This window comes from Panthera leo, chromosome B1 (genome assembly GCF_018350215.1).
Source record: "Panthera leo isolate Ple1 chromosome B1, P.leo_Ple1_pat1.1, whole genome shotgun sequence".
Classification (NCBI taxonomy): Eukaryota; Metazoa; Chordata; class Mammalia; order Carnivora; family Felidae; genus Panthera; species Panthera leo.
Genome location: NC_056682.1, coordinates 69,889,068 through 69,911,214, shown reverse-complemented (window position 1 = coordinate 69,911,214; position 22,147 = coordinate 69,889,068). Strand labels below are relative to the sequence as shown.

At 35.6% G+C, this 22,147-nt stretch overlaps 1 pseudogene; it reads right to left on the bottom strand.

The window, feature by feature from the left end:
• Positions 1-11,773: 11,773 nt before the first annotated feature.
• LOC122216944 lies at positions 11,774-14,487 on the bottom strand (annotated as a pseudogene).
• Between the last annotated feature and the right edge of the window lie 7,660 nt (positions 14,488-22,147).

The window sequence follows — 22,147 nt, the reverse complement described above, 5'->3', positions numbered from 1 at the left end:
TGCAATTTGTTAAAATTCTTGAATGTAAATATTAATATATTTTTATTAAATTAGGGAACTTTAAAACCATTATTTTTTCAAACATGACCAAGTTCAATACCAATAGGCAGGAAGACATCCTTTACATAGAAGAGGTAAAAGTTTATATTTACTAAACAAAAATCAAACCTACCAAATTAGTACCAAAACTTTCAACTGAACTATGCAATGAGTAAAATAATTTTATTCTTATAGTTGATTAAATCTAGTGAGAAAGACATAAAAGTTTCCTGTATTGTGAAAATTTTATGATAATATATTGCATGATCCTGGATCCTTTCTATTTCTATGAATATTCCTTCTTTCTTGCTCTGTTTGATGATAAAAAAAACATAAATATCAATGTAATATTACAAAAAAAGACAAAAAACAAAAAATACAGGCCAATATACTTCTTGAGTATACACATAAAGATTCTTTAAAAACTGCTCATAAATAGGAGAACCCAGGTGACTCATTTGGGTAAGTGTCCAACTCTTGATAACGGCTCAGATCATGATCTCATGGTTTGTGAGTTTGAGCTCCCTGTCAGGCTCTGCACTGACAGTGCAGAGCCTGCTTCAGATTCTCTCTCTCCCTCTCTTTCTTGGCCCTCCTTTGGCTTGTGCTCTCTCTCTCTCTCTCAAAAATGATAAATAAACATTAAAAAAGTATTCACAAATAAATATAATCATATAAAAAGGACAATATATAGTGAAAATGCCAGATTTACCTCAGATATGCTAGGTAGATTTAACACTTTCAGAAAAATTAATCAATGTCATTTACTCTAATAACCAAAGAGAGAAGGGGAAAAACACATGATAATGTAAATAAATGTAAAAAATTGTTTTAAAGAAGTCATTACTCATGATAAAAACCCAGAACAAACTAGACAGAAAAGAATTTCCCTAACATGACTAATGAGGAAAATTACAGCTAACATCATACACAATGATAGAAGACTGAATGCTTTTACCTTAAGACTTGGGACTAGGCTAAGTCCCAACATTGGACTAGGCCAATGTTAATCATATACTGGCAGTCCTAGCCAGTGCAGTAAGACAAACAAAAAAACTTTAAAAATTCTCCAGATTGGAAAGAAAAAGCAAAACAGTCTTTTTTCATAAATACATGATTGCATTATATACAAAATCCTACACCCTCTATGAAAAAGTACTAAAAATAAAGAATGTATTCAGCAAAACCGTAGGGTAAAAAATCAATATACAGACATTTTTATATGAGAGCAACAAACGTTCTAAACAAAAGAAAAAATCCAATTCAATTAAAAATAGCAACCAAAAATTAAAAAGTTAAAAAGAAAAAAGTGAGTTTAAGCCTCGTGTCGGGCTCTGTGCTGATGGCTCAGAGCCTGGAGCCTGCTTTTGATTCTGTGTCACCCTCTCTCTCTGCCCCTCCCCAACTCTCACTCTATCTCTCTGTCTTTCAAAAAGAAATAAAACATTAAAAAATTGAAAAGTTTAAAAATAGTAACCAAAAAATATGAAATGCTTAAGGATATTTTAACCAGATAAGTACAAAACTACAAAATTATACTGAAAGAAATGAAAGAGCATCTGACATAAATGGTGGTATAAACCATGATCATGAATAAAAAATCTCAATATTGTTTAAGATACCAATTTATCCCAGGTTGAATCTACAGATGTAACAAAACTCCCGTATAACAAATATTTTGCAAATTTTGAGAATCTGATTATAAAACTCACATGGAAATGCAAATGACCTAGAGTGACCAAGGCAATCATGAAAAAGTAAAACAAAGATGGAAAAATTGCATTACCTTATTTCAAATCTTACTGTAAAGTTATAATAATCAAGATAGTATAAATTTGACAAAGAGACAGACATATAGCTCAATATATGAACAATATATAGAACAGAACTGAAAGTCCAGAAGTAAACATACACACATACGGCCAATTGAGTTCTGAGGAATGGTTCAAGGTAATTCAAATATGAAAAGAATCCTTTCAAGAAATGAGGCTTCCAAAGAAGGTTGGAAGATGGCGGCAGAGTAGAAGGACCCTGGACTCACCTCATCCCACAAATACAACTAGGTAACTATCAAATCATCCTAAATGCCCCAGAAATTGACCTGAAGACTGGCAGAACAAATGCCACGACTAACAGTAGAAAAGAGGCCACATTGAAGAAAGTAGGAAGTGCAGAGGTACAGCTTGGGAGAGAAACAAGATGGTGCCTACTTCAGTGGGGAGGGAGCCATAATCTCAGAGAAAAGGTGAGAAATCTTTAAAACCTGGAGTTTTAAAGATTAGTGGGCTTGGCTGGGATAGAGCCTGTAGGGTACTGTGCTGCTCTGGGAAAGAAGGCAAACAACCCGCAGATATATAACGTGGACACAGTGATCTAAATGGTGCCTGGTGCATGCAGTGAAGAGGTCATTTGCTGATATCAGCATATCCCAGGAGGTGGCATTCACAGAGAGACCCCTTCAGGAACAAAGGAACTGGCTAGCACCATTTCCCTCCCCCACCCCTCAGCATAAGCACAGCGCCATCTACAGGAACCAGTGAGCACACTCGACACTGACTACCCACACCAAGCCCTGCTCCTTCCCTCCTTGCACTCTGTTGGAATTGTCTCTCCCAGTCACCCTTGTCTTAGTTCCAGTGCAGTGGCCTCCTCGAAAAAAGCAGCCCAAACCCCTGCTCACACCATGTCTTCTGATGCAGGAGTTTTGCAGAGCCTTGGTTCCAGCAGTGGTGGCAACAGATCTCATTTCACAAACAGACCAGAGCATACCTAGTTAAACATGCTGCATTCAGGCCAGGGACCAAACACTGCCCACAACAGGCAAAGAAAGCCTCTACAGATGACTGGCCTGAAGGATAAAGCAGACAGAACAAAACAGCAGAGCATATGTGACACACATCGAAGACACCCCCAGATGTTTAAGACCCTGGGAACAGGGGACACTACATGGCAGGACACTACAGGAACTCTTCTTCATAAGGCCATCACCCTCAAGAACAAGAGACTTTCCTAAAACACAGGAATAGGCACCGAGACTTAGTCAAAATGAGAAGACAGAGAAATGTATCCCCAAATGAAAGAACAGGATAAAGTTATAGCCAGAGATCTAAGCAAAACAGATATAAGTAACATTCCTGATAGGAAATTTAAAGTAATGATCATAAGGATACTCAATGGACTTGAGAAAAGAGTAGAAGACATGAGTGAGACCCTTAACACAGAGATGAAGAATAACAGCAAAGATAAAGGGCTCAATAAACAAAATGAGAAACAAATTTAATGGAATGTACAGCAGGCTGGAAGAAGCAGTGGAACAAATTAATAACCTAGAAGACAGAGTAATGGAAAGTAATCAAGCTGAACAAAAGAGAGAAAAAATGAATTATGCGAAATGAGAATAGACTTGAGAAACTCAGTGACTCTATCAAACATAATAACATTCATATTATAGGAGTCCTGAAAAAAAGAAGAGAAATGGGAACAGAAAATTTATTTGAAGAGATAATAGCCGAAAACTTCCCTAATCTAGTGACGGAAACAGATATTCAGATCCAGGAGGCTGAGAACTCCCATCAAAACCAGCAATGGCAAATCCACACCAAGACATATTGTAATCAAATTTGAAAAAAAAAAAGTGATAAAGAAAATATCTTACACAGGAATAAATAGGAATAAATGATATAGAAACTAAACAAATAATATAACAGATCAGTGAAACAAGGAGCTGATTTTGTGAAAACAAATAATAAAATTTATAAGCCTCTATCCAAATTTATCAAGACAAAAAGAGAGGACTCAAAATCACAAATAAGAGAGAAGAAATAACACCACAGAAATGGAAACAATTAGAAGATAATATTATGAAAAAATATATGCCAAAAAATTGGACAACCTACAAGAAATGGATAAATTCCTAGAAACATATAAACTACCAAAACTGAAACATGAAGAAATAGAAAATTTGAACAGACCAATAACCAGCAAACACATTAAATCAGTAATCAAAAAACTCCCAACAAGCAAAAGTCTAGGACAGATGGCTTCACAAGTTATTTCTAACAAACATTTAAAGAAGAGTTAAGGGGCGCCTGGGTGGCGCAGTCGGTTAAGCGTCCGACTTCAGCCAGGTCACGATCTCGCGGTCCGTGAGTTCGAGCCCCGCGTCAGGCTCTGGGCTGATGGCTTGGAGCCTGGAGCCTGTTTCCGATTCTGTGTCTCCCTCTCTCTCTGCCCCTCCCCCGTTCATGCTCTGTCTCTCTCTGTCCCAAAAATAAATAAAAAACGTTGAAAAAAAAAATAAAAAATAAAAAAAATAAAAAATAAAGAAGAGTTAATACCTATTCTGAAACTATTCCAAAAAATAGAAAAGGAAAGAAAACTTCTAAATTCATTTTATGAGCTAGCTTATACCAAAACCAGATAAAGACACCACTAAAAAAGAGAACTACAAGCCAATATCTCTGATGAATACAGATGCAAAAATCATCAATAAAATACTATCAAACCTAATCCAACAATACATTCACACACACACACATTCACTACAATCAAGTGGGATTTACTACTAGGTTGCAAAGGTGATTCAATATTCACTAATCAAAGTGATACATCACATGAATAAGAGAATGGTTAAGAACCATATGATCATTTCAATAGATGCAGAAAAGCATTTGACAAAGTACAACATCCATTCATGATAAAAACCTTCAGGAAAGTAAGTGTAGAAGGAACATATCTCAACAGGATAAAGTCCATATATGAAAAACTCAGAGCTAACATCATCCTTGATGGGGAAAAACAGCTTTTTCTAAGGTTAGGAAGAAAACAAGGATGTGCACTCTCACCATTTTTCAACATAGTACATGTGGGTCCTAGCCACAGCAATCAGACAACAGAAAGAAATAAAAGGCATCCAAGTCAGCAAGGAAGAAGTCAAACTTTCACTACTTACAGATGACATGATATTCTGTAGCAAACTCGAAAGACTCCACCAAAAGTCTGCTAGAACTGATCAAAAAATTCAGTAAAGTCACAGGATACAAAATCATTTTACAGAAATCTCTTGCAATTCTATACATCAATAATGAAGCAGTAGAAATAGAAATAAAGAAAACAATACCATTTACAGTTGAACCTAAAATGATAAGATACCTAAGAATAAACCTAACCAAAGAGGATGAAAGACCTATACTTCGAAAACTATAAAACACTGATGAAAGAAATTGAAGGCAACACAAAGAAATGGAAAGACATTCCATGCTCATGGATTAGAAAAACAATTGTTGAAATGTCTATGCTATCCAAAGCAATCTACGGATTTGATATAATCATTATCAAAATACCAACAGCATTTTTCACAGAACTAGAACAGATAATCCCAAAATTTCTACAGAACCACAAAAGACGCTGAATAGCCAAAGTAATCTTGAACAAAAAAGGGCAAAGCTGAAGGCATCACAATTCCGGACTTCAAGTTATATTATAAAGCTGTAGTAATCAAACAGTATGGTACTGAAACAAAAACAGACACAAAGATCAATAAAACAGAATAGAAAACCCAGAAATAAACCCAAAATTATATAGTTAACTAATCTTTGACAGAGCAGGAAAGAATATCCAATGGGAAAAAGATGGTCTCTCTGACAAATGATGTTGGGAAAACTGGACAGCTACATACAAAGAAAAAAACTGGACCATTTTCTTACACCATACACAAAAATAAACTTAAAAAGGTTTAAGACCCAAATGTAAGACCTGAATCCATAAAAATCCTAAAACAGAGGCAGTAACTTCTTTAACATCAATCATAGCAACATTTCTAAATATGTCTCCTAGGGCAAGGGAAACAAAAGCAAAAATAAACTGTTGGGATTACATCAAAATAAAAAGCTTCTGCATAGTGAAAGAAATAATCAACAAAACTAAAAGGTAGAATGGGAGAAGATATTTGCAAATGGCATATCTTACAAAGGGTTAATATCTAAAATATATAAAATACATATCAAACTCAACACCCCCAAAACAAATAATACAATTAAAAATGGGCAGAAGATATGAACAGACATTGCTCCCAAAGAACACATACAGATGCAACAGACACATGAAAAGATGCTCAACATCATTCATCACAGGAAATGCAAATCGAAACCATGATGAGCTGTCACCTCACACCTATTGGAATGGTTAAAATCAGGAACACAAGAAAAAACAGGTGTTGGTGAGGATGTGAAGAAAAGGAAACCCTCTGGCACTGTTGGTGGAAAGGCAAACTGGTGCAACCAGTCTGGAAAACAGTATGGAGGATCCTCAAAAAGGTAAAAATAGAACTACTCTATGATCCAGTAACTGCACTACCGAGTATTCACTCAAAGAATACAAGAACACTAAATCAAAGGGATACATGCACCCTTATTTTTATAGCAGCATTATTTATAATAGCCAAATTATGGAAGCAGCCCAAGTGTCCACTGACTAATAACTGGATAAAGAAGAGGTGGTTTATATACACAATGGAATATTATCCACCCATAAAAAATGAAATCTTGCATTTGCAATGACATGGATGGCACTAAAGAGTATAATGCTAAGTGAAATAAGTCAGTCAGAGAAAGACAAATACCATATGATTTCAGTCATATATGGCACTTAAGAAACAAATGAGCAAAAGAGAAAAAAAGCGAGAGAGAGAGAGAGAGAGAGAGAAATCAAGAAACAGCCTCTTAACTGAGAACAAACTGATGGTTACCAGAGAGGAGGTGGGGAGGGCAATAGGTGAAATAGATGATGGGGATTAAAAAGTGCACTTGCTGTGATGAGCACCGAATGATGTATGGAAGTGTTGAATCACTATATTGTACACCTGAAACTAATATAACACTGTATTTGAACTAACTGGATTAAAATAAAAACTTAAAAAAAAAAACAAAGAAAAATGAAATAAAATTTAAAAATAAATGTATTTTTCTTTTTTTAAATGTTTATTTTTTAGAGAGATAGAGGGAAAGAGTGAGGCAGAGAGAGACAGAGACAGAGAATCCCAAGCAGGCCCCACGCTGTCAGCACAGATCTCAATATGGGGCTTGAACTCACTATGAGATTACGACCTGAGCAGAAATCAAGAGTCAGACACTTAACCAACTGAGCTACACAGGAACCCCTAGATATGTATTTTTCTAAGAAATAAAAAAGTGAAGAAAAGAAAAGAAGAGAAGAAAAGAGAAAAGAAGTGAGGCTTCAACAACAGGACATCTGTGCCATAAAAAATAAACCTCCTATTCACTCACATCATACCCCAAAATTACCTTGAAATAAACCATTGAACCAAAGGTAAAAGTTAAAATTATATAATTTCAAGGAAAAAATGTGAGAACATTTTTAAAGTGATAGATAACCCAAATTTTCTTAGATGGGATATCGGAAGCATGAAACAAAAAAAGAAAAATAATAATAATAAACGGAACTCTATCGAAATAAAAAATTATCCTTCTAAGGTCAGATGACTTAAATGCTTAAATGAAATAATAATTTATGCTTAAATGAAGTAAAAATACAAACCACAAATTAAGAGAGGATATGTATATGTATATGTGTGTGTGTATATGGTCTCTCTGACATATATATATATACATGTATATATATATATATATGTATATACATGTGTGTGTGTATATATATATGTGTGTGTGTATATATATATGTGTGTGTGTATATATATATGTGTATGTATATACACACACACATATGACAAAGCAATTGTATGTAGAATGTATAAAGAACATTTACAACTGAATGAGTAATACAATTTTAAAATTTATTAAAAATTGAAGAGTAATTCTTTTTTTAAGTTTTTACTTTAATTCCAATTAGTTAACATACAGTGTGATAATAGTTTCAAGAATAATTCTTAAGATACATGAAATACCAATACACATCATTAGTTGGCAAAGTAAACTAAAACCTCAATGAGATGCAACTATACACATACAAATAGCTACCATGAAAAATGGTGGGATTAAGTGTTGTCAATTATGGGGAAAACTACATTGCTGGTGGGGAAATATAATGACACAACCATTTTACAAAAACAGGTGGGCAGTATCTCATAAAGGCAAAGATACATTTACATATGACTCAGTAATTTCACTCCTTGGGATTTATCCAAGAGGAATGAAAACTTACATCTTCACAAAGACATATGAAAATGCTCACAGCAACTTTATTTATAATAGTTAAAAGCCAACAACTCAATTGTTGATTAGCGGGGAAATGGATGTTATAATATGCAGCACAATGGAATACTACCCAGCTCCAAAAAGGAACCAAGGAAACATACAACAACACTGTATGGAAGGAAGTCAGAAATGTTATGCTGAGGGAAAGGGCTAGACATAACAGAGTACATACTTCATGATTCCATTTATGTGAAATTCTAAAAAGTTCATAATAATGTATGTTGACACCACTAAGGGGCATGAGGGAACTTTTAAGGGTGATGGTATTGTTATGTATCTTGATCAGGAGAGTAGTTTTACAAGTGTATTCGTCTGTCAACTCCTTGGATTGCTCGCTGTGAATGGATACTGATTATTCTAAATTTGACAGAAAGAGACTAAAACTCTGCACCTTCGTTTGTTACTACCTATTTCATATCTTGAATTAATACTTGGTAATAATTAATAAACTCACGTGTCAGGCATTTTTATAAATTCTTTACAGATAGGAATATTTAATAAAGCTGGTATAGAGTTTCATTGCTTGGGAGGACACCGAGTGATCTCCCAAGTATTCTTTCAGGTCATTACAATCCTCATCACAACACTGCAGTGTAGGCTAGGCAAGTGTATTTTCCCCGTCATTTTAAAAGTAAAACAACAACAACAATGACGACCTGAAACACATTGAGGTTAAGTAATTTATTAAGCAAAGCCACTCAACTACTAAGGAGTAGATTTGGAAATCTAATCCTGTCATCTTTCTGCTAATCATCCACAAATTTGTGCTGTTGAAGCGAGCACTGTGCTAATCATTCTAAATAATTCACAGGCAATTTGTTTGAACTGAATAAATTGTATATTTTTGAGTAATTCTCAAATTTGGAAATTGATGTTATTTTTTTTTTTTTTTTGTCCTTGCAGTTTTGGAGGGAGAGGCTTGCATAGTTGACTCATCACTATTTAACTTTGTTCTCATTGTACTGAAGCTATTGTAAACAACTAGTCCATTTGAAACCCACATATGGAGAGAACACTCCCATGGACTGTGTTTATCTTGGGTGGTTAATGATCCTGAATCCAACATCTACCAAGGTTATAGCTCAAGGAGCCTTTCCAAAGCACTCATTCAAGAGATTTTTTTTTCATTCTCAGAAGCAAATTCTGTATGAAATCTTGCCTTCTGACTCATCTGCCAAGTCCAGCACATTGCATCTTGCCCCAAAGGCACCAGACAACGGAGCCAACCTATCAAATTCCTGCCATAAATTTAGCTTAAACTATGAGATTATTTCTCCTGGGAAGGATGTTTCATACCCCTCAAGCAACCCCCCTGATGTTTTAAATACTTTTCTCCTTATATGAGTGCTTATTATTTAAGACCAAGCAAAATATACTTCTGAACTAGATGTTTTATCATTGTGTTTTTGCCTTTGATTTAGATGATCTAGATGTGTGTGTGCTTGCATGTGTGTTTGAAGGAGAGACAGAATTGGAGGAAAGTGAAAGGGAGAGCCAGAGAGGGAGGGAAAAGGGGAGGAGGGAGGAAGAGGAAGAGTGGGGGGGACAAAGGTGGGAAAAGGGAGAAGGAGGGAGGAAGGAGAGAGAAGAGGATATTAAAAATATGTCTATTATCTAGATATTCAGTGGAGTGATTTTTGTGCCAAATAAGAATGTTTACAGAATGTTTCTTTTTCTTCTGAAACACTTTTGGGGGAGTCTAAAAAGTAATTTACTTTAGGTATAATATATATCCTGACTATTAAGTACATGATTTATGGATTAGCTACATTTCCAATGTAGATACTTTTGATGGAATAAATAACTATAATGTGGTAGGCAGAAAATGTCCCCTGCTCCAATATGCCATGTCCTAATCCCTAGAACTTATGAATATGTTACTTTATGTGGCAAAAAGGACTTTGCAAATGTGATGAAATTAAGAATCATGAGAAGGAGAGATAATCCGAGATTATCTAGAAGGGCCCAAAGAAATCTCAGGGGTGGGTCCTTACGAGTTAAAAGGAAAGCAGAAGGTACAGAGGGAAATGTAAAGATGCTAAGCACTGTTGACTTTTGGTTTTTTGTCTGTTTGATTATTTTTTATTTTAATTCTAGTGTAGTTAACATATGGTGTTATATTAGTTTCAAGTGTACAACATAGCGATTCAGCTGGCTTTTGAATGCAGAAGAGGCCACCAGCCATGAGTGCAGGCCCCCTCTAGAAGCTAGACAATTCAAGGGAATAGATTATTTCCTAGAACCTTCAGAAATAATACAGCTCTGGCAACACCTTGATTCTAACCTAGGGAAACCCATTTCACACTTTGGCACTCCAGAACTGTAAGATAGTAAATTTGTTTCCGTTTTAAGCAAACAAATTTGTCGTAGTTTGTTACAGCAGCCATAAGAAATAAACATAAGAATGATGTAGAAAGTATTCCCCCCTCCAGAAAAATGTAGACTTTATTTACTCAAACATTTATTTACTTCTAGGAAATAAGAGCTTTCCTAATTTCAAGCAGCTATGAGAGAACTTCTCTGTTCTTCCACACTCATTTGCCAGAAGGTCAAACTGGAAGTCACATATATGTCTATGAATAGAAATTAAAAGGGAAACTCAGATGTTCCAGAAGATGAAATTCTGAACTGTGTTTAAATCTTTCCTAGAAATAGACATTGCCGGGTAGAAATATTCAGATGCTGCATAAATAAGCCTGTAAACACTGGGCAAGATTCATGGAACTAGCAAAAAAACAAAACAAACAAACAAAAAAAAACCCCAAACAAAACAAAACAGTGAACTGCTTTACCAAATATCACTACTGAGGAAATGTATAAAACATATCACAAAGTATAAAATCATATTTTAATATAAAATCATATTTTAATACAAATGCCAGATTTTAAATAAAGACCTTTAGATTTCCTCATGGTGAGTTTTATTGTTTCTTCTACAATATTCAGATGTCCAAGAAATTTCACAAGAGAACAAGTCAGCAAACTCATAAGAAGGCAGCAAATTCATCACAAGTCAATGGGGCTCTTGAAGGCAAAAAAAAAAAAAAAAAAAAAAAAAAAAAGACAAGAAGCAAGTGTAAGATTATAAAATGTTAAAAATGAAATTCCATCACAATGTACTCTTTTCAAGCTCTACTGAAAATGTGACACAAATATCAGTGTTAATTACACTTTGTCATATGATTTGAGCTCACTTTAAGCTCATACACTAAAAGGAAGATTCACTGCGTGTACAAAATCTGTTGCATGCCTGACTTCCTTAAAACTACAGTTGAACATTTACAGTGCAAAAAAAAAAAAAAAATCAGCAAAGCTCAACTACAGGAAAATGCAAGTTAGTAAGCTTTTGCTTGATGCTTCTGAGTAATAATGTAGAGTCATCAAACTGATACTTAGGAATGATAGACATTATCTTGATAATTTCATTTTAGTTTCAACGCCAAACATTGTGGACAGCATCCATGTTTCTGTTACTATTTTCTAATTTAAGTTAACCATGATGATCAATATTTAGGGTCAAAAGGTAACTGCCCCAATTCTATTTCAAGATCTGCCATGTGTCTTCCATTACCACAACCATATTTATGTCTTTTACATTCTCTTTTAGAAGATTGTGGCTAAGGGTGCTTCTGCTTTTGTTTTCAATGCCTGGAGTTTTCAATATTTACCATTCATTGTTTTTTATCTGGTTGACTGCGGAAAAGAGTAGGGGAAAGAGTGTGACCAAAGAAGTGTCTATATATATATATATATATATATATATATATATATATATATATACCCATCCACTTTTCCAAAACTCCACCATTATCTGATATCACTTCATGTCTTTAAGATAATCTTTAACATCATTAGCAAAGTCAGTGAAGAGCCTCTGATCATATATAAAGATACCATTTAGGAAAACTTATTGATAAATGGATCATTCTTCCTAATGATGAAAACCATCCAGTTTTTCTACTAAATATTTTTTAATTAAATAAGTTCATCTATCCTTACAGGATTCAATACTTTCATATTAAAAAATTAATGGATTCCTGTTGAACACATTCAATACACCGGAACAAGTTTTCTGAAAAAAATCATAATTTTCATTAGTCATGCTCAGCACTGCATTTCTGTGAATTTGTATTTTTTTTCTAAATTCTTCAGAGTGAATTGGCTTTTCTTTCCTTCACTCTCTTTACCTCTATTATTCTTGTTTTATGTACGTGCCTATACTGTGAGTGTAAACATTCACTAAAGACTGTTGTTGGGCGTACCTGGGTGGCTCAGTTGATTAAGCATCGACTTGGGCTCAGATCATGATCTCATGGTTCCTGGGTTTGAATCCCACGTCGAGCTCTGTGCTGATAATTCAGAGCCTGGAGCCTGCTTTGGTTTCTGTGTCTTCCTCTCTCTCTGCCCCTCTCCTGCTCATTCTCTCTCTCTATCTCTCTCTCTTCACTCTCACTCTTTCTCCCCCTCTTCATTCAAAAATGAATAAAAATTTTTAAAAATTATTTTAAAAAAAGACCTTTGTTGGCTTTTTAGCTGCTGCTTTTGTGGCACCAAATCTTTTATTGTCCTTTTCATCAAGGATATTCTTGGTGGTATCTTTGAAATGCCTAAAAGTGGATTTAACTGAACCTGAGATTTTTTTCAGATTTTCTTTCACAGCTGCCTTAGCCTGTTCAATTTCTTCTTTATGATGCCTCACAAAATCCTTGGTAGAATTCTTCATAGCATCAAATTTTTCCTTCACCAAACCCAAAATGTTTCCTTTGACTTATTTTTAGCCCTGTTGTTTCCCCTGCCCTCTTTCTTTTTTCCATCAGTTTCTTGTTTTACATTTCAATCTTTTGCCTCAATATAGAGTCTTTCCCACAAATCAGGATGTTGTTGTTCAAAGTTTAGCTTCTGCTCCAATTTGGTGAGTCCTTCCCACAAGATTTCTATTTCCTTTTTTTCACTCAATACATTGGGAGAGTCTGAGTTGCTATATGACTCACTAGAGTTTCACTGCTGATGTTCCGCCTTTAAAGCCATGGTTATTAGTTGTTCTCTCTCCATTTCCCTCCTTAGCATCTTTGCTTCTGTGAAAAGAGTCTCCCTTTGGTTAAGAAAGCTGTGTGTGTTTAGTTCTTTTTTCCAGATTCTGCTTAAGTTTCTGATTTTCCGTAACCAATTCAGTCCCTGTCCCTTTATCTTCCAATATACTAATCTGTTCTCTTAGTTTCCTTAACTCTTCCTTTAAGGAAGATAAGGCTTTTTCTTCCTTCTACAGAGATATTCTTAAATGTTGATTTTATGTATCAGGGTTCTTTTTCTGAGTGTCAAAAGACATCCTTCCTTCAGTAAGGGCCCAACATCTTGCAAGGTTTTCCTTCATTGACTTATAATCTATAAAAGATTCTTGTTCCTGTTTCCTATTGGGAAATATAATCCTTCATATCATTCAGTTCATCTTCATGTGTCTTTCTGACTGTTGATGTTTCTGAAGCTGAAGTATGCCATAGAAATATCCAAATCCCATGCCGATTGCAATCACGAATCAAGTATAACACACTTATTGAGACCACTGTTGAACTGCCATTTACACAATTCCTTAGAGGGTTTGGTTTCTTGTTTGGCAAGTAGCTGCTCCTCAGATTCTGAACTAAGAACACTCTTCTTCCTAGCATGCCATCATCTAAAGTCAGGACTAGACTGATGACTGATTTCAATACTATTTGATTCGTCATCACTAGCCTGTGATGAAAACAAAGTTTCTGGATTACAGGATGTATCCTGGCTGCTAGAAAAAGAGCCCATGTTAAAGTCTTCTGGACTCTGTGCCTCTCCAACAATTATAGCTTCTTAATTTCCAATTTCTTCTAACTTAGGTGGCTTACGGTTAACAATATCAGAATCATCACGGACAGCTCCAAAAGAGACATTGTCTTCAGATGACTTTTCTTCTTCTCTCTCAAGTGCTGACTTTGTTTCCTCCAAAGCTGGATCAGCAGTTTCTTCTTCCATTAACACTGTGCCATTTTAGCTACTCTTTCCCTCCTCTGATTGCAATACTTGTAGCTTCTCTTGCTCTAAAGATGTACATTCTGGAGCGAGCTCACAGCTGTCACTGGTTGTACCATGTTCAGAATTCACCATCTCTACATCAGACCCCTCATGATGGATGACAGTCCAACCATAAGATAAATCACTGTCACTGGAATTTTCAGACATTTTTCAGGTCTGAACGGACAGCACTACATCCATCTTAATGAGGTAAAGGCTACAGTGGTGGCGGTCATAGCCTGTAGAAAGTGCTTTGATATCTGTACTTCACACCCAGTTCTAAGCCCTACATGTCTCTGTTTTGCAGTCTTCATGGCTTGGAACTCTAATTAGTGCAACATAGGATTGGCAGCATCAATTTTTAAGGTGACAACACTGAGTTATTTCCAGGAGGGCAGCGATCCCAGCATTAGAGAATATTACCCCTCCCGAAATGTCTGAAATTTGAGAATTTGAGACTATCTTCCACAAGTGCCCTTCTATAGTATCTAAACGCTCAGGGTCAATAAGTGTTCCCAGTAGAGAGTCAGTGCTTAGTAAGTACTTGTTGAATCAATAGTTAGAGAAAATGGCTGCCTATGAATAATTTGTACTAAATGGATTTGATGGATAAAATCACCTCCTCTACTAGGTGGTCAATGTCTGAGTATCACCTTGTATTTCTGTGAGGTGACGCAGAGTGCACTTTTGAAGAAATGAGAGTGTAATAAGATGCAATTTAAATCCATATGTTTTGGAGGTAAATAGTATAAATGTACTTACCAAACAAGCTTACTGTGAGGAATACATGATTCAGTACAAGCAATGTGCATAGAAACATACCAAATATGTATTGGACACAAAAAGAAGTTGTAGGTAAGCCCCATGAGTTGAAATGGAGTGTTTGAGACAGCAGTGAAAGTGATGTGATTTTATTTGAAGAAAGGCTCCTGAGATACTGAAGATAAACTTCCCTATTAAAACATTTGCCTAGAGCTAGCCCTGGGCATTAAAACAATTGACATTAACACTTTCCTAGTTTAGAGATATTTTTCTTCTTTACCATCTCTTCATACACACATTGGCCTTTGATGAATTTTCTCCATTTTAAAGTCACAGGCTCACAATATTGACCTCATTAGCAAGGGGCAAAGAAAAGCTGCATACTCAGTTGATAATAAAAATTACTGTGGCCTCTAATGATCAATTAATTGAAGTAATATCTGTGAAGTGCTTAAAACAAAGTAAGTAAGCAAAAAATAATGGCTGTTGTTAAATGGCTGCTTGTATATTACTTCAAGTCAGGGTAATGCTGCTCCCATTATTATATATAGGTTGCTATGACCACTGGACACAGCCACAGTTTGTAGACAGTTCAACTCCAAGAGGCATATTATTTATGAAATGACTGTTCACATCATATCTGTCTCTGAAAAAATTCCATTATCCCTTTTAATGTCCTTCTAACTCTATTTTTATTATTTTTTTTTTAATTTTTAAATTTTCTTAATGTTTATTTATTTTTGAGAGACAGAGACAATGCGTGAGGAGGGGAAGGGGAAAGAGAGGGAGACACAGAATTAAGAGCAGGCTAGGCCCACAGCTCTCTCAGCACAGAGCTCACACAGGACTCGAACCCATGAATCATGAGATCATGATTTGAGCCAAAGTCAGACACTTAACTGACTAAGCCACCCAGGTGCCCCCTCTATTTTTTTTTAAATATTGATATATAAGGTAGATACAATAAAATTTACAAATTTCAGGCATTATTTTGATAGGTTCTGACAATTGTATACACCATGTAACTACCATTCAAAACAAGATACAGAAGTTTTCCATTATCCCAGAAAGTTCTTCCTTCTCACTCTCAGACAGTAAGAACCTGCCCTATCACTACTTTGGTACCAAAGTGAACCGTTTTCTGATTTTCTTTACCTTAAAATAATTTTGTTTTTTCTTGGACTTCATATACATGGAATCATAGAATTGTATTCTTTTGTGTCTGGTTCCTTTGGTGGAATATAGCATTAGTGAGATTCATCCCAGTTGTGAGTGTATCAGTAATTTCTTACTTTTTATTGCTCAGTAGTATCCCATTGTGTGAATACAATAGGATTGCTTATCCATTTTTTCCTCATAGTAATTGGGTTTCTGCTGTAGGGTTATTATGACAACGTTGCTGTGCATATTCTTGTCAAAGATTTTATGTTGACATATGTTATCATTTTTTTTCAGTAAATACCTGATTCAAGATGGATAGTAGGCTTAAATGCAAAGCTAAAACTATAAATAATCTAAAAGAAATGATAGGTGGATATCTTCAAGCCATTCAGGGAAGCAAAGATTTCTTAGATAGATGCATAAAGCACCAACCAGAAAAGAACAAAATAGATAAATTGGACTTTATCTAAAGAAAATATCCGCTGTACATGAAAATGTTATTTAAAAAAAATGAATAGGCAAGCCAAGGAGTAGGAATAAGATATTTTACTTTTTATTTTTAATGTTTATTTATTTTTGAGAGAGAGATATAGAGTTCAGGCAGGGGAGGGGCAGAGAGAGACAGAGAGACAAAATCTGAAGCAGGCTCTAGGCTCTGAGCTGTCAGCACAGAGCCCAATGTGGGGCTCAAGCCCACAAACTGTGAGATCATGCATGACCTAAGCCAGAGTCAGATGCTTAACTGACTGAGCCACCCAGGTGCCCCAAGACATTTTCAATTTGTATAACCAACAAGAATTTCTGTCCAGAAAAAATAGAGAAGTAATACAAATCAACAGTAAAAAGACAAAAGGCCAGTGAAAGGGGCACAAAACATATGATTAGATAATTGACAACACAGATACCCACTAGAGGACTTGTATTACCTAATTTCAGGACTTATTTGACCCTAGAGTATTCTCAAAGTGTGATATTGGCAAAAGGATAAAACACTAAATGTATGAAACAGAACAGATAGTCCAGGAAGAAACTGAGATATATATGTAGTGAATTTCCCTTTTAACCCAAGTCTTCTGCTGCCTTTGGCCCCATTGTCTCTTCAATACCTAGTGTTCTCCCTGTTCTTCTGTTTCTATGGTCTCCTCTCACAATATCAAAAATCACTCACAAATTTCCGCTTGCTTCTAACTCTCCTCTTTTTCATGAGAGTATATGTTGTCAACCATGCATTAATAAATCCTGTTTTCTCAACAAGACAACATACTATGCCATAGTTGACTGGTACAGTATTTAATCCTATTTATAGATCAATAACTTATTTACTGATACAAATACACTTCTCTTGGTTGGTTAAGGAAATGTGCTAAAGTGAAGTGAGCATCACAATAATACAGGTTTACATGAGAAAAGGGTCAAAAAGTGTCTCGTGGCTCTCCTTACTCCACACTATATAGGAAACCCTGACTCCATACCTGTGTATAAACAAGCTGCTATTTCTTGACAATTCAAGTATCAGACATCTCACTGGAAATGATATGAGATACATTACTTTATTTCAGACTAGAACTCATATAAGGCCAGTCTTTTTTAATGTTAGATTTATGTAAATAACCTCAGTTTCAAGTCTCTTCAGTAATGTGGTGTGGTCAGTTAATGGTATTTTTGATTATATGATCTACATTTGAATATTAAAAACAGGAGTAAGCCATGCTAATGTATAATAACAAGGAAGAATGATAATCCAAGACTACAGGGTTCTCAAATCTAATACATCCGTCTTTTTCCAGAAGTATTATAAATTTTGATTTGGAGAAATATTTTCAGTTCTGCATATTACTTCCAATAATATGAATCAAAGAGAGAAGACATCACCACTGGGAGGTTTAACACAATCTTATTTGTTAAACTAAAGGAATCCCCAACTGGAGGTTTTTTGTGCATTTCTAAAAACTGTAAAATGATAGTTCTATAAGAAGTCTGCTTTTATATTTGCAAACTTATTGCTATCATCCAGAAACCTGAAATCAATAAATTAAAAGAAAATTGTACCCAAAGGGGAAAATGAAGAAAAGAAAGAGGAACTCAATTTGTTAGCTTTTCAGTGACAGATAATTATATACAACAGCAACAATGTTAAGAAGCAGGTACACCAGGCAGGAGGGGTTCTTCTTCTTAAATATTACATTTAAAAGTTAGCCAAGAAGTAAACACAATGACAGAAGCAAATCACAACTCTGGAAGGGATACCGTTCAGGTTTGCACTGCATGCACTAGTCTGACAATCCATTTTGGTGTGTGTTGGGGCCAGGAGTTGGGGTGATCTCCCAACAGCAGCCCCCTCACATTCAAATAGCAAAATGAAGAAAATAGCAATAGAATTTCTGGTTTATTTTGGTAATTTTCTAACATTGTTAGAAAAGTTGTATTGCTACCCAAGGACATAGCATATCCTGATCAGCATGCGAGGTACTTTTATGCACTACCTTACTTTCTAATTTTTTTTAACATTTACTCATTTTTTTGAGAGACAGAGAAAGACAGACTGTGAGCAGGGAGGGGTGGAGAGAGAAGGAGACAAGGAATCCAAAGCAGGCTCCAGGCTCTGAGCTGTCAACACAGAGCCTGAGGTGGGCCTCGAACTCATGATCTGTGAGATCATGACATGAGCCGAAGTTAGCCACTTAATAGACTGAGCCACCCAGGAGCCCCTATGCATTACCTTACTTTCAAACAATACATTACTTTCAGACCTTTGCAATAAATATTTTCATAGATTGATTTCATGATTTTTATTTGTTTACTTATCATTTGCTTATCTATTACAAATGAAGATTTTTAAATTTGAGAGAGGATGAAGAATAGTTTTCAAGTCACAGTCAGCACTGGAATTTGATCCAGGCTAACTCCAAACTCCTATCATTCCCACCACCAAGGCAGTGTTGCTCTATGGTTAAGGACACAGACTTGGTGGCAGGAATCCTGGATGAAAATCCTGACCCTGCTACTCATTCATTGTTTAATGAATGAGGTCATTTGATCTTCCTAAAAACTATGTTTCTCATGTATAACATGGGAATAATAAGGAACCTATCTCATAAGAGAGCAATGGGGATTAAACATGTTAATGCACATAAATCCCTGGTAATAACTCCCTGTACCTGATATAAGTTCATTAGATGCCCCTGTTATTATTGGCACGCTATATAAATTTTATTATGTATGTATGCATCCACTTAGCATGTTGTAATGATTTCTGAATATCTTTTAAGTGAATTCAACTGTAATCTGTAATTCCTCTTGAGAGAGAAACTTTATGTACTTATTTACATTATACACTAAGATATTTTGGAGGGGAAAACATACATATGCTCATGGGATAGTGGATAATATGATCATAATTATGTTCTGACTGAATAAGCAATAGAACTAAATCATGCCCATTACCCAATTAACCATGATCTATAATCATCAAAACTATAGTTGCTATCTTGACATAATTTTTTTTTTTGATTGGGACATAAGGAGTAGCTATAGATGACACTGTCTGTCTGACAATTAAAATCTAAATGATCATAGTACCTCAAGATATCTACCTACTAATTAGAAAAGTAATTGATGAGGTATAATTTGCAAGTTTGCCAGTATTAGAATTTAGCTATTATTTCACTATTACATATTAAAGTTTAGAGATTAATTTTCTCTCAAAAATTATTAGTGCTTCATCATCTGTTTTGTAGGAATGAACTTTAGAACACAAATCCCAAACAATCATTTTTGTGTCTGAATAACTTATCCCCAAATAATGGTTTCAGATTTTTCACTCAGAGTAATGTAAACTCTTGAGGAAATTTATTTCCAACAATATTCGGACTGCATCACTCACATGTTTCCCTCTTTCCCTTTCCTTTTCCATAAACCTTCCTTCTTTTCCACTAACTATTCCATAGCACTAAAGTGGCAGGGACTTCTTAGATTTTCTTTTATCCATCGCAGTTTCTCATGAGTTTCTGAGTACAAGGCTGCTATCAATGTACATGTGATAACCTCCCCAGATTACTACACTTTGGTTTTATACTTGGCTTCACCATTTTTCCCTTTGAAAAACCCTCACTTTTCTCCATATTCTCTCCACTTCTATCTCAATTCTCCTTTGAGTTTCTCAGTTCTTTCTCTTACTAGGCCAAAATACAAACATATGTTTCTTAATACTGTCCTTAAAAAGCTCTTTAAAGTGAAACAATATATTAGGCATATTTATTCATTAATCCATGCATTCATTCATTCATTCATTCATCCACTCGTTCATAAAAAATGAATGCTAACCATTTGCCAGGCTTTATTTCAGATTCTGAGAATACGTTCATAAACAAAACAAAACAAAAAAAGGTTCTGCCCTCATATCGTAAGGAAGACATGAAGATACACAAACAAACCAACTAAACAAGGAACATGGTAGAGATCACTAAGTAGCAGAAGAATTGCCAGGATGGCTTCTTGGAAAGGGCAGTGTTAGAGCAGAAGTCTAAAGATGAAAAATGCCAACTCTGAGTATATCTGTGTTTGGGGCAGAAAGAACATCAACTGAAGAGCCTCGAGGTGGGGACAGATGGTGTTTTGGGAAAGACAAAGAAAATCAAAATGTCCAGAATGTGACTAGCACGTGCAAGAGAATGTGCGAGCTCAGAGTTCCTGGTTGCAGAGTTAAGAACCCGTTCTAAGTAACACTTAATACATTATTAAAGGATATTAGGAAACTGAGAGGATGTCTAAGAAGGTTGGAGAGCCAGTCCCAGCAGCTTGAGCCAGCAACCACAACGTGGGTGTTGCTTCAGTGAGATTATCATTGCTACTGTCACTGAGCACAAGAATTACAGCTCACGCTTTGAGATTGCATGGGGTCCCCAAATCTATCACCGTCTCCACCAAAAGATAAATTCTGCACTGTGCCCACTGCCCCCTATTGCTTACTTCCAAATCTAGCTTTTGAGTGACAGAACCATGCAGACAATAGGAGGACTGAGAGAAGATGCTCTAGCTTCAAACTTGAGAACAAGGGACTGATTATGCCACATTGGAAGAGTGCACAAAAGATGCCAGTCCATGAAATAAGCATAAATGCTCACCAAATCACAGAGAAAAGCTTGGATCGTTAAATGTTAGTATAATTCCAAGTGTGTTTTATGTGATTTTCCTGTCCTCCAAATTCTGCATCATGGAAATAAAGAAATTGAGAAGTATGAACTAGGTCTGAGCTCCCCAGCATCGTTGAATGAGCGTGAGAGAACAAGAGATGCGAGGCCCAGTAGCGCTGATGTGTGGCTTAATTTATGGAGTGCCTCTGAAGGCCATTTCATCAGCAGGGCTATCCCTGCCCACATGAACAGGGTTGCCTGCCACTGTGGAATCCCATTAGTGTGATCAAATGGAAGTGACACCTATCCCTTGAGAATAAGTACATCACTTCTGCAGGACTCCCAGGTGGAGATAATTGACCACTGAAAATGAGCATGAGTTATGAAGAGTTTGGCAGAGAATGGGTGATTCTTACAAATGTCATTCAAATCTTACACTCCTAGAGTTATACTGCCACACTGCTAACAAAACCAAAATCATTTTTATAAACAAACTGGAAAATGGAGACATTTCAAATTCACCAAATGTAGCAAAACAGGTTTTTTCTCTTTGTAAATTTAAAATGTATTCTATTTGCAAATTAACTGGTGTTCAGAAACCATCTTTTCTTTCTGTGGCTAGACAAGGGCTTGAGAGATACTTGTGACCAGATAGATAACACAATGAAGCAAAACTCTGAATCCATTAGGACTTCATTTAATGCCTTAGATTATAAAATAAACCTTTTTTTGTAAGTTCCATTTTGCATATGGTTAGGAAATAGTTAAACTCCATTCGTGCCA